This window comes from Equus przewalskii, chromosome 9, assembly GCF_037783145.1.
Source record: "Equus przewalskii isolate Varuska chromosome 9, EquPr2, whole genome shotgun sequence".
In the NCBI taxonomy this organism is placed as follows: Eukaryota; Metazoa; Chordata; class Mammalia; order Perissodactyla; family Equidae; genus Equus; species Equus przewalskii.
This window is the reverse complement of record NC_091839.1, coordinates 55,175,583-55,189,456: the sequence shown is the minus strand read 5'-3', so window position 1 is coordinate 55,189,456 and position 13,874 is coordinate 55,175,583. Positions and strand designations below refer to the sequence as shown.

Sequence of the window (13,874 nt, the reverse complement as noted above, 5' to 3'; positions counted from 1 at the left end):
AATTCTCCAATCAAAAGACATAGAGTGACTGAATGGATAAAAAAATGACCCATCTATGTGTGGCGATTGACGTTAACTAGACTTAGTGTGGTGATCATTTCACAATATATACAAATATTGAATCATTATGTTCTATACTTGAAATATATTATTATATGTCAAGTATATCTCAGTTAAAAAAAAAAACGAGAGTCATCTATAATGCTGCCTACAAGAGACAAACTTCAGATGTAAGGATACACACAAACTGAAAGTGAAGGGGTGAAAAAAAGATATTCCATGCAAATGAAACCAAAATAAAGCTGGGGTAGCTATACTTATATCAGAAAAAATAGGACTTTAAGACAGAGACTGTAATAAGAGGCAAAGAAGGTCATCACATAATGACAAAGGAGTCAATTCAACAGGAAGATATAACCTTTGTAAGTATTTATGCACCCAAAATAGGAGCACCTAAAAAATATTAACAGAACGAAAAGGAGAAATAGACAGCAATACAATAATAGAAGGGGACTTTATGCCACTTACATCAATGGATAGATCATCCAGACAGAAAATCAATAAGGAAACATTGGCCTTAAATGACACATTACATCGAATGGACTTAACAAATATATACAAAAAATATATACCAAAAAAAAAAAAATTCCATTCAAAAGCAACAAAATATACATTCTTCTCAAGTGCACATGGAACATTCTCCAGGTTAGAGGATATGTTAGGACACAAAACAAGTCTTAAATTTAAAAAGATTGAAATCAAGCAAGCATCTTTTCTGACCACAACGGTATGAAACAAATCAATTACAAGAAAAAAACAAAAATTCACAAATATATGGAGATTAAACAACATGCTACTGAACAACCATAGGTCAAAGAAGAAATCAAGAGAGAAATTAAAAATACCTTGAGACAGGGGCTGGCCCCGTGGCCGAGTGGTTAAGTTCGCACGCTCTGCTGCAGGCGGCCCAGTGTTTCGTCGGTTCGAATCCTGGGCGCGGACATGGCACTGCTTGTCAGACCACGCTGAGGCAGCGTCCCACATGCCACAACTAGAGGAACCCACAATGAAGAATACACAACTATGTACCGGGGGGCTTTAGGGAGAAAAAGGAAAAAATAAAATCTTTAAAAAAAAAAAAATACCTTGAGACAAACGAAAATGGATATATATCATACCAAAACTTATGGGATGAAGTAAAAGCAGTCAAAACAGGGAAGTTCATAGTGATAAACACCTACCTCAAGAAACAAGAAAAATCTCAAATAAACAACCTGACTTTATACCTCAAAGAACTAGGAAAAGAAGAACAAATGAAGCCCAAAGTTAGCAGAAGGAAGGAAATAACAAAGATAAAAGGAGAAATAAATGAAAGAGAGACTGGAAGATACAATAGAGAAAAAAAAGTCAATGAAACTAAGAGCTGGTTCTTTGAAAAGATAAACAAAAGTGACAAACATTTAGCTAGACTCACCAAGAGAAAGAGAGAGAACTCAAAATCGGAAATGAAAGAGGAGACATTACAACTGATACCACAGAAATACAAAGAATCATAAGACTACTATGAACAACTATATGCCAACTAATTGAACAACCTAGAAGAAATGGACAAATTCCTAGAAACATATAACCTACCAAGACTGAATCACGAAAAAATTTAAAAACTGAACAACCCTATTGCTAGTACGGAGATTGAATCAGTAATCAAAAACCTCCCAACAAACAAGTCCAGGACCAGATAGCTTCATGTGCAAATTCTACCAAATATTCAAAGAAAATTAATGCCAATCCTTCTCAAACTCTTCCAAAGAGAATAAGAGGAAGGAATGCTTCCAAACTCATTTTATGAGGCCAGAATTACCCTCATGCCAAAACCAGACAAAATAACCTCAAGAAAAGAAAGTGACAGGCCAATATTCCTGATGAACATAGATGCAAAAATCTTCAACAAAGTGTTAACAAACCAAATTCAACAATACATTAAAAGGACCATACACCATGATCAAGTGGGATTTATTCCAGGGATGCAAAGATGATTCAGCCTTCACAAATAATACACCACATTAACAAAATGAAGGATAAAAATCATATGGTCATCTCAATAAATGCAAAAAAAGCATTTGACAAAATTCAACATCCATTTATGATAAAAACTCTCAACCAAGTGGGTATAGACAGAACATACCTCAACCTGATACAGGCCATATATGACAAGCCCACAGTTAACATCATGCTCAGTGGGGAAAAGCTGAAAACTTTTCCTGTAATATCAGTAACAAGACAAGGATGCCCACTCTTACCACTTTTATTCAACATAGTATTGCAAGTGCTCTACCTAGAGCAATTAGGCAAGAAAAAGAAATAAAGGGCTTCTAAATCAAAAAGGAAGAACTAAAACTGTCACTATTTGCAGATGACATCATATTATGTTGAAAACCCTAAAGACACCACCTAAAAACTGTTAGAACAAGTAAATGAATTCAGTAAAGTTGTAGGATACAAAATCAATATACAAAAATCTGCTGTATTTCTAAACACTAATAATGAACTATCATAAACAAAAATTAAAAATAAATCCCATTTATAATTGCATCAAAAAGAATAAAATACCTAGAAGTAGATTTAACTAAGGAGATGAAATGTACACTGAACACTATAAGACATTGATAAAAGAAATTGAAGATGACGCAAATAAATAGAAAGAAATTCTGTGCTCATGGATTGAAAGAATTAATATTGTTAAAATGTCCATATTACCCAAAGCAATCTACAGATTCAATGCAATTCCTATCAAAATTCCAATGGCATTTTTCACAGAAATAGAACAAGACAATCCCAAAATTGATTTGGAACCACAAAAGACCCTGAACTGTCAAAGCAATCTTGAAAAGGAACAAAGCTTAGAAGCATCATGCTTCCTGATTTCAAACTATGTTACTAAGCTATAGTAATCAAAGTAGTATGGTATTGGCGTAAAAACAAACAGATCAATGGAGCAGAAAAGAGAGCTTGGAAATAAACCCAGGTATATATGATCAATTAATTTATGACAAAGGAGCCAAGAATATACAGTGGGGAAAGAACTATGTCTTCAATAAATTGTGTTGGGAACATTGGACAGCCACATGCAAAAGAATGAAACTTGGCCACTATCTTATACCCACACAAAAATTAACTCAAACCAGATTAATGACTTGAATGTGAGACTTGAAACCATAAAACTGCTAGAAGAAAACATAGGCAGTAAGTAGTTCCTTGACATCATTCTTAGCAATGATTTTTTGGATCTCACTCTAAAAGCAAGGCAACAAAAGCAAAATATAAACAAGTGGGACTACAGCAAACTAAAAAGTTTTTGCACAGCAAAGGAAGCCATCAACAAAATGAAAGGGTAACCCACAGAATGGGAGAAAATACTTGCAAATCATATATCCGATAAGGGTTTAATATCCAAAATATGTAAAGAACTCATACAACTCAATAGCAAAAACAAAATCCGATTAATCAACGGCCAGAGGATCTGAACGGACATTTTTTCAAAGAAGACATACAGATGGCCAACAGGTCCGTGAAAAGATGCTCAACATCACTAATCAAGGAAATACAAATCAAAACCACAAGGAGATATCACCTCACATCTGTTAGAATGGCTATTATCAAAAAGACAAGAAATAAATGTTCGCAAGGATGTGGAAAAAAGGAAACCCTTGTGCACTGTTGGTGGGAATGCAAATTGGTGCGGCCACTATGGAAAACAGTATGAAGTTTCCTCAAAAATTAAGAATAGAAGTACCATATGATCCAGCAATCCCAATTCTGGGTATTCTGAAGAAAATGAAAACACTAACTCGAAAAGATGTATGCACCCCAACATTCATTGCAGCATTACTTACAGTAGCCAAGATACGGCCACAACCTAAGTGTCCATCGATGGATGAATGAAAAAAGTAAATGTGATATACATATATACATATACAAATACATATATATATTTATAAAGTGGGGTATTATTCATCCACATAAAAGAAGAAAATCTTGCCACTGTGACAACATGGATGGCCCTTGAGGGCATTATGCTAACTGAAATAAGTCACAGAGAAAGACAAATACTATATGATCTCACTTATACGTGAAATCGAAAAAGAAAAAACAAACCAAACTCATAGATACAAAGAACAGATTGGTGGTTGCCAAAGGCAGGGTTGGGAGACGGGAGTATGAAACGGGTGAAGGGGTTCAAAAGGTACAAACTTCTAGTTATAAAATAAATAAGCCATAGGGATGTAATGTACAGCATGGTGACTATAGTTAATAATACTGTACTGTATATTTGAAAGGTGCTAAAAGAGTAGATCTTAAAAAGTTCTCATAAGAAAAATAGTTTGTAACTATGTGTGTGGGGATGAATGTTAACTACTTATTGCAGTGATCATTTCACAACATACACACATATTGAATCATTATGTTGTACCCCTGAAACTAGTATGTTGTCAATTAGATTTCAATTTTAAAAAAGTTTTTTAAAAAGGTAAACAGAATATAATTTCAGAAATTAATGAACTATGAAGAAACACAAAGTAAGGCAAGTGAATAGTCATACAAGGAATGCAATTTTAGCCAGAGGTCAGAGAGGACCTCTCTGAGGAAGCAACATTTAAATAAAGACCTGAATGTAGCGGGACAGACTGGAGAGGGCAGGGCGGCTCAGCCCAGGTGAGGCCATCGGGGGCGCAGAGCAGGCAAAGAACAGGGAGGAACCTGACAGCCATGTGGAACACGACTGAAGGAGAACATAAAGAGAAGCAGGAGAACCATTTAAAGAGCGTGTGGTCTTAGCACCTTTAAGGAATTTTGAGATTGGGGCAGCAGGAACCCATTCACAAGAAAAACCTCTGACCTGCTACCTCATAGATGAGCCTCAAAAAACGCAATGCTGGGGCTGGCCCCGTGGCCGAGTGGTTAAGTTTGCACGCTCAGCTGCAGGCATCCCAGTGTTTCGTTGGTTCGAATCCTAGGCGCGGACATGGCACTGCTCATCAAACCACGCTGAGGCAGCGTCCCACATGCCACAACTAGAAGGACCCACAACGAAGAATATACAACTATGTACCGGGGGCTTTGGGGAGAAAAAGGAAAAAAATAAAATCTTTAAAAAAAAAAAAGAAAAAAACACAATGCTAAATGAAAGAAGCCAGACACAGATGACCACGCACTGCAAGATTCCACTCATATGAAATGTTCAGAAAAGGCAAATCTGTAAAGACAGAGCAACATAGATAAGAGGTTGCCTGGAGATGGGGGTGAAAATGGGGCTTAACTAGTTGGACATAACGGATCTTACTAGGGTGATGAAAATGTTCTAAAACTGGATTACAGTAATGGTTGCACAACCCAGTAAATTTACAAAAAAGCCATTGAATTGCACACTTGAGTGAATTTTACAGTGTATAAATTATACTTCCATAAAGTTGTCAAAATAAACAAACTCTGGTAGTGAAATAAAGAGGAAAAGGAGCCAATGACTCTCTGGAGGAACACCATCCAGGAATAGCCACCTGGAGAACTGCTATGTCAAGTGGCAAAGGCAGGTGACAGGGAGCAAGTGAGATTAAAGCTTGGTTATCAGGTCCCAGCAAGGAGGACAAGGGCTATTTTGAGCAGTGGTCCTTTTGTCAGAGTTCACCTCTCGGGACACAGCGGGCCCTCTCCCCTCTACTGCGCCTGCTTCTGTAGATCAGACTGCTGATACTACATCGGGTGAATACCACCCTGAATCCACTTCAGGGGCTTCTCTCTGCTCAGGAGCTCAGAGCCCCGAGCCCCGACTAAGAAAGCCATCGTTTTTCTCTACTGTTCAAGAGAAAAAGTCTTGGCGGCCATTTATGGAAATTAACGCCAAATAACCATAGGAATTGTAAACAAACTCCTTTAGTGGTAATATGTGATTTAGAAAGTGACTTACATTTAGATGGCACTGAAAAATATAATACTGTTCTCTGGCTCCAAAGTATTAAAGGCTTTGGTGAGGATCAAAGGCAACAGCTTCCAGCCATTTTGAAGAGGGAGTCAAACCGAGGTTAACCTGAAAACAAGGTCAGCATCAAAACATAACAACTCTAAATTCTGGGGAAAAGGATAGAAGTTAGCACAGGTGTTACTTCCCCTAGGCCATTCAGGTGTTGGCCCTGCTATTGGCCGTTTCCAGAGTGCCAGGTCCCCTGCAACCTCAGTCCCCATAGGTTGCAAGCACCTGATGACTTCAGAACATGAGGAACTTCCCAGCTCTGGTCTTGCCTCCGAGTGTAAAACTCCCTCTAATTTGTCCGCGACAGTTGTTAAATGCGAACGTCTTTTGAGAGGGAAGATAACTGGGAGGGGCTTCCTCATTTGTTAACACCTGAACTTCTGAGCTGATTTTTGCCATTTCCCAGCGAATAGCAAGGCTGTGTGGGATAACATGTAAATGAAGTGTGTTTCAGGTCTGCTTGGCAAGGGAGAGAATGGTCAGAGTAGGAAGGTAGGCTGTGGGAAGGGATGATTCCAGAAGGGAAATGAGGGAACAGTTATTACAGACAGAGTTTGTCTACCTCTCATTCTTGCCTTCAGCACGTCAGCCCAGGAGTGTTCTTACATGGCCTCACTTGTCACACGGGAGTTTGCTCTCAGCCACCCCACAATGTCAAGAGCCCCAGCTGAGAGCAATGATCAAGATGGTGGAAATACGGAAGTTCTGTAGCCTGAAGCAGTCCAAACTGGTGAAGAAGGAAAATTATTAGACACAGAGGAACCAGAACTAATTCACATAGATATTGGCCACCTCATATACATGTTGTTTCAAGCACCAGTATTGTCTATCCCAGAAACTGCATACCTTTTTAAAAGTGTCTTTTACTAATATTTTTTAAAATGTTGCAAAGATGAATGTCCCTTGTAATTTTTAAAATTTTTAATTTAGATGTACATAAAAGCTGCTAAAATAGTAGAAAGAACCCATATGCCCTTCACCCAGATTTCCCTAATGTTATCTCCCATAATCATAGTACAATTATCAAAACCCGGAAACTATCACTAATATACTACTATTAACTAACCTACACAGCTTATTTAAATTTTGTCAGTTTTCCCACTCAAGGTTCTTTTTCTGCCCTGGGTCCCACATTGTATTTAGTTGTCATGTCTCCTTAGCCTCCCCAGTCTGTGACAGTGCCAAGTTCTCCCTTGCCTTTCAATGACCTTGACACCTTTGAAGAGGACTGGCAAGTTATTTTGTAGACTCTCCCTCATTTTTAGTTTGTCTGATGTTTTCTCATAAATAGAATGAATTTCTGCATTTTTGGCAAGAATACTGCAGATGCGATGTTGGGCCCTTCTCAGTGCATCACGTCAGGGGGCACATGGTCTGTCTGTCTTGTTCCTGGTACTGTTGGTTTGGATCACTTAGTTAAGGTAGTGTCTGCCTGGTTTCTCCATTGTGAAGTTACTACTCTTCCCTTTTGAAGATTACCTTATAATTAATGATAGTTATATTTTGCCCAAATTAAAATACATAATTAAACACCAACTTTTGGCAAAGTATTTGAGACAAATTGTAGTAAAAGATATATACAGATAAGGTCCTTACCTGTTTCCTAAGCTGGGAGGTCCTCTTGATATTCCGTAAGCCTGGAAGAGGTCTGGTTATTTCCTTCTTAAATCCAGCCATCACCAGGTTCTACCAATTCCACCTTCTAAATATGCCTCAGCTGTGTCCACTTCGCTCCATCCTCACCATGTGTCATAATTTATCTCTCTGACTCCAAGTCTGGCTCCCCTCAAGTTCTGTCTACTCACTAACTCCAAAGAAAGCTTTAAAAAGCAAATGAGATCAAGTCACCTCCCGCCTTGAGCCCTTAGTGGCTTCCCACTGCCCTTAGGCACAGATGATCTGTGCAGCCAAGCCTGGAATGGGCCCTCCAGATGAACTGGTGACAAAATGATCCCCTGGGTAGCAGAACAAGTTAATCTCCCAGCTGCAAATCAGAATCAACTGGGGAGCTTGTTAAAAATATAAATCCCAGGAGTCCTACTCACAGAGATTCTGACTCAGGGAAGGAACGGGGATTGGCGACGTAACAAGCTTCCCCGGTGATTCTGACGCGGGGTCAGCTGGGGAATCACCCATTAAACAGACCAAAATGATGTTACTTCTTAGGGGAAACTATGAGAATTTTTTTCTCTAGTTTCCAAATTTCCATAATGCTGTGGCAATTCTGCTGTACTTATTCAATGTACCTAAATTTATTTTAAATTACATTAAATAAAAAATCAGCTAAATGAGAAGTCCTGATATATTCTAACTCCTGCTGAATTTGCATATATGACAAGGATGTTAGTTTTTTAAGAAAGGTGATCATTTTGTTTCCTAAGACTCGTTAAATTTAGCTCCCTCGTGGTGTGGATATCATCCTTTTGGGATCATGATTGAAGTCTTGTCCTATAGTAAAGATCCCAACCACGGCCATCGTCCAGCAAAAGCATTTACCAAGCTCTAGTCCCCAGATTTTAAAACCCAGGTTGGGCTGTGTGCCTGGCTGTGGAGTACCGGAAACATTACATGTCACGTTGGCATCCAAGGTTTGAAAGACAAATACAGTCAGTTCCAGGGCTAAATATGTCTTTTTTGTCATTCCCAATATTTTCAAATTTAAATAAAAACTAAGCAATTTCAAAAGCCCAAGCAGGCAACTATTTACGTGAAGTTTATTATATTTTTATAGAGATCGAGCCATTTCAAAACCCCTATGTCTGACTTATGTAAGCGGCAGCATAATTCCCAACAGGAACGCTTAGCCTCATTTTTAAGCAAAATATGTATTACACCAATGAAATTTAAAGTTCAAATTAAATATGTTATGTAAATACATATTTTATCTCCCGACAGAATAAGAGGAGGAGTGGCATTTAATCAGACTTTTTCTACAGCCGATGTGTACCTCCCTCTACTTCTGGTCTCGCAGGTTTTACAGCTGAACCTACTGGGGAAATTCCGGCAGAGAGAGGAGATGGGGAGCCAATGGTCAGGATGTACTGGCTCATGACAGGCTGTAACTACCTGGCTCCCTAGGCTGCTCAGCCCTGAGTCTGACCACACACATGTGCCTCCTTCTCAGGCCGAGAGCGAACTCCTTCGTCACCTCTTCCTTTGTTGGTTTTTTCCTTCTGATGAATGTGTATTTTTTTAACTGTCAAGAAAAATTTGGGGATGTAAATTGACAAAATCCTGATTAAGTTATGGAATTTCTATTTTGTTTTTTTTTTTTCTTTGAGGAAGATTAGCCCTGAGCTAACTGCTGCCAATCCTCCTCTTTTTTTTTTTTTTTCCTGAGGAAGACTGGCCCTGAGCTAACATCCGTGCCCATCTTCCTCTACTTTATATGTGGGACGCCTACCACAGCATGGCTTGCCAAGTGGTGCCATGACCGCACCCGAGATCTGAACCAGCAAACCCTGGGCTGCTGAAGTGGAACGTGCGCACTTAACCACTGCGCCACCGGGCCGGCCCTGTTTTGGTTAATTAATAAGGAAAATAGAGGTATTGAGATAGATCTTTATCACAGACTCTGACCATATGCAAAACAGAGAAAAATGGAAGATGCATGAAGTGTGAGGCAGTTGAAAATTCAATATTCTGCTCTAACTATATCCTTTTGGGTTTGGAGTCTAAACTGTAAATCCAATAAGCTCCAAATGAATGAGTCATAAAATCAACTGGGAGAACTAATCAGGGTCCCCCAATAGCCACTTTTATCCTGTGAGGAATTTGGGATTACTACAGCATTTTGATTAAAAGGTAATTGATTGAGTGATTACCACAGTATCAAACCACATTGCATTTTATTTGTTTGGAGTGTGTATCTTGGAAGAATTCTGGGCATCTTTCAAAATTAGGCAAGACATCTAAAAATGGAAACCAGAAAACAGAAAAAGCTTCAGAGGAGCAGAGAAAGTGATGCTGAGCACCTGGATGAAGTGCTGGAGTTGAGTGCTCAGCTTAGCCCTGAGCCAGCGAGCCCCTGGATGAGTGTGGCTAAGTTATTCTCAACTTCAGGAGCCGCAGCTTCTTCAGCCACAAAAGAAAAATACTATTTACCTCAAAGCAGTAATATACGACCCATGGATTCAGGGAGCAAACGACTTCCTAACCAAGGACAGCTCTTCTCCTCTAGCTAGTCTCTCTCTCACCTCCTTCCAGGGTCAAGTCCTCTGTCACACAGTTAAGGTCAGCTCTCTGTCCCATTCTGGTGACCGCTGAGGCTCAACAGACCCATCTGCCTGCCCATTAGGAACAACATTCTGTCATCCACCACCTGGCTCCAACATGCTGGCCACTTCCCCTGATTCTGCAGCTTCTTCATCCTGACCTCAAGCTCCTAGAAGCTCTGAATTTCTTCAGTGGGCCACATAAGAGCCTCTGGCTCCCTGCTTACCTCCTGCAGGCTATGGAGAGCTAGAAGCTGCCCACTGTCAAGCCAACTTCTCCTTCAAGAATGCATGTCAGTGAATGTGCCAACCAGTGGCTATTGCTAACCTCATAGGAAGTCAGAGGGGGCAGGGCACAAAGCCTTTTGCTTTTGTCTCCACCTATTTACCATGACTCCTAGAACTCAGCCTGAAGAGGGGTGGTTAGGACACACATGTCTCACTGCCTGCTTCCCCTCCCTCAGTTTTCCCTCCTTTTTCACATATGCCAGCTACTTCATGTCATAGGCTGACTTCTCTCTATCCCGGTCTTTTATTGTCATCTAGTCCAAAGGATGGTTCTTGATAGATGCTAAAGAATTCTCTCTCCTCAAAGTTTGCCTTTTATTTTTTTTTTATTTTTTTTTAATTTTTTTAAAGATTTTATTATTTCCTTTTTCTCCCCAAAGCCCCCCAGTACATAGTTGTATATTCTTCGCTGTGGGTCCTTCCAGTTGTGGCATGTGGGACGCCGCCTCAGCATGGTCTGATGAGCAGTGCCATGTCCGCGCCCAGGATTCAAACCAACGAAACACTGGGCCGCCTGCAGCGGAGCGCGCGAACTTAACCACTCGGCCACGGGGCCAGCCCCAAAGTTTGCCTTTTAAAATGAATGCTTTTCTGCAGACCCAGAAGTCCTACTCTAGATGTCAAAGGCTAGATAATGAGTCTTTCTCTTTGTATTCCTGCTGCGACACTCCTAATCTTCCCTTGAGGCAAACAAGGTACTTCTGGTCAGAAAATGCAAAGCTGTACTTTAATATATTTCAAAGAACATCCACGTTCTTCAGAATGCCACACCTCTCCCTGTAAGAATTTCTCTCTCCACCTCACATTTCCTCTCTGATTAGACAGGACTGAAAAGTTTCCCTAAAAGGAATAACTTAAATGTAGAACTTAGGGAAAACATAGAAAGAAAGAAGAAAGTTGAGGATGAAGCAAGCCACGTGGCTTTTCCTTTATCACATCAACTCCTGCCTTTGGTCATGTGTCTATCCTAAGATGACTGGATCAAAACACACAGTATCCTTCCCTTTAAATACTACTCTGAATAAATCAGAACAAAGACACAAATGATAAAGAGAAAACCATCATAGAAAGTCACCAAACTGAAATGGCAGTCAGAGATACATGGGAAGAGAAACAAGAGAAATATAGAATAACTGGAAAACAAGTGATAAAATGGCAGCATCTAGCCCTCATATATCACTAATCACTCTAAATGTAAATGGATTGAATTCTCCAATCAAAAGACACAGAGTGGCTGAATGGATTAAAAAACAAGACCCAACAATATGCTGCCTCTAGGAAAAACATCTCAGCTCTAAAGACAAACACAGGCTCAGGGTGAAGGGATGGAAGATGATACTCCAAGCAAATGGCAAGCAAAAAAAAGCAGGTGTTGCCATACTTCATCAGACAAAGCAGACTTCAAGATAAAAAAGGCAGTGAGAGACAAAGTGGGGCACTATATTACGATAAAAGGAATATTCTGCCAAGAGGACATACACTTATTAACATATATGCACCTAACACAGGAGCACCAAAGTACACAAAGCAACTATTAACAGACCTAAAGGGAGAAATTAACAGCAACACAATAGTAGTAGGGAACCTCAACATCCCACTTACCTCAATGGATAGATCATCCAGACAGAAAGTCAACAGGGAAATAGTGGAATTAAATGAAAAACTAGACCCAGGTGGACTTAATAGATACACATAGAACATTCCATCCAAAAACAGCAGAATACACATTTTTCTCCAAGTACACATGAAACATTCTCAAAGATAGACCATAAGTTGGGAAACAAGGCAGGCCTCAATAAATTTAAGAAGATTGAAATCATATCAAGTATCTTTTCTGAACATAATGCTGTGAAACTAGAAATCAACTACAAGAAAAAAGCCAGGAAAGTGACAAATATGTGGAGAATAAACAACAGGCTACTGAACAACCATTGGATCAATGAAGAAATCAAAGGAGAAATTTTAAAAATCTGGAGACAAATGAAATGAAAATACATCATACTAACTCTTATGGGATGTAGCAAAAGCAGTTCTAAGAGGGAAATTCATAGCAATAAGGCCCACCTCAACAAACAAGAAAAATCTCAAATAAGTAATCTTAACTGCACATAAGAGAACTAGAAAAAGAAAAAATTGAGCCTACAGTCAGAAGAAGGAGGGAAATAATAAAAATTAGAGCAGAAATAAATGACATTGAAACCAAAAAAACAGTTGAAGAGATCAATGAAACTAAGAGCTGGTTCTTTGAGAAGATAAACAAAATTGACAAACCCTTAGCCAGACTCGCTAAGAAAAAAGACAGAAGCCTCAATAAATAAAATTAAAAGTGAAAGAGGAGAAATTAAAATGGATACCACAGAAATACAAAGGATTATAAGAGAATGCTATGAAAAATTGTACGCCAACAAATTGGATAACCTAGAAGAAATGGATACATTCTTAGACTTACACAGCCTCCCAAAACTGAATCAAGAAGAAACAGAGAATCTGAATTAACCGATTACAAGTAAAGAGATTGAAACTAACCAAAAACCTCCCAAAAAACAAAAGTCCAGGACCAGATGCCTTCTCTGGAGAATTCTACCAAACATTCAAAGAATATTTGAATTCTCAAACTATTCCAAAAAATTGAAGAAGATGGAATGCTTCCCAACTCATTCTATAAGGCCAACATCACCCTGATCCCAAAACCAGACAAAGACAACACAAAGGAGGAAAATTACATGCCAATTTTGCTGATCAACATAGATGCAAAAATCCTCAACAAAATATTAGCAAACCAAATACAGCAATACATTAAAAGGATTACACACAATGATCAGGTGGGATTTATAACAGGGACACAGGGATGGTTCAACATCCACAAGTCAATCAATGTGATACACCACGTTAACAAAATGAGGAATAAAAATCAAATAATCATCTCAATAGATACAGAGAAAGCACTTGACAAGACCCAACAACTTATGATAAAAACTCTCAATAAAATGGGTATAGAAGGAAAGTACCTCAACATAATAAAGGACATATATGAAAAACCCACAGCCAACATCATACTCAACAGTGAAAAACTGAAACCCATTCCTTTGAGAACAGCAACAAGATAAGGATGCCCACACTTGCCCCTCTTATTCAACATAGTACTGGAGGTTTTGGCCAGAGCAATTAGGCAAGAAAAAGAAATAAAAAGTATCCAAATAGGAAAGGAAGAAGCAAAACTCTTGCTGTTTGCAGATGACATGATTCTATAAATAGAGAACCCTAAAGAATCCATCAGGGGCTGGCCCGGTGGCACAGCGGTTAAGTTTGCACATTCTGCTTCCGCAGCCCAGGGTTCGCCAGCTCAG

General features: G+C 39.1%; 1 long non-coding RNA gene across 1 annotated transcript; it reads right to left on the bottom strand.

The window, feature by feature from the left end:
* Positions 1–5,961: 5,961 nt before the first annotated feature.
* Positions 5,962–7,755, bottom strand: LOC139073361 (uncharacterized). Its single transcript, XR_011522013.1, has 3 exons — positions 7,622–7,755; positions 6,588–6,752; positions 5,962–6,082 (listed from the first exon to the last, which is right to left on the bottom strand). It is a non-coding gene; the product is annotated as an uncharacterized lncRNA (long non-coding RNA).
* Positions 7,756–13,874: the final 6,119 nt, after the last annotated feature.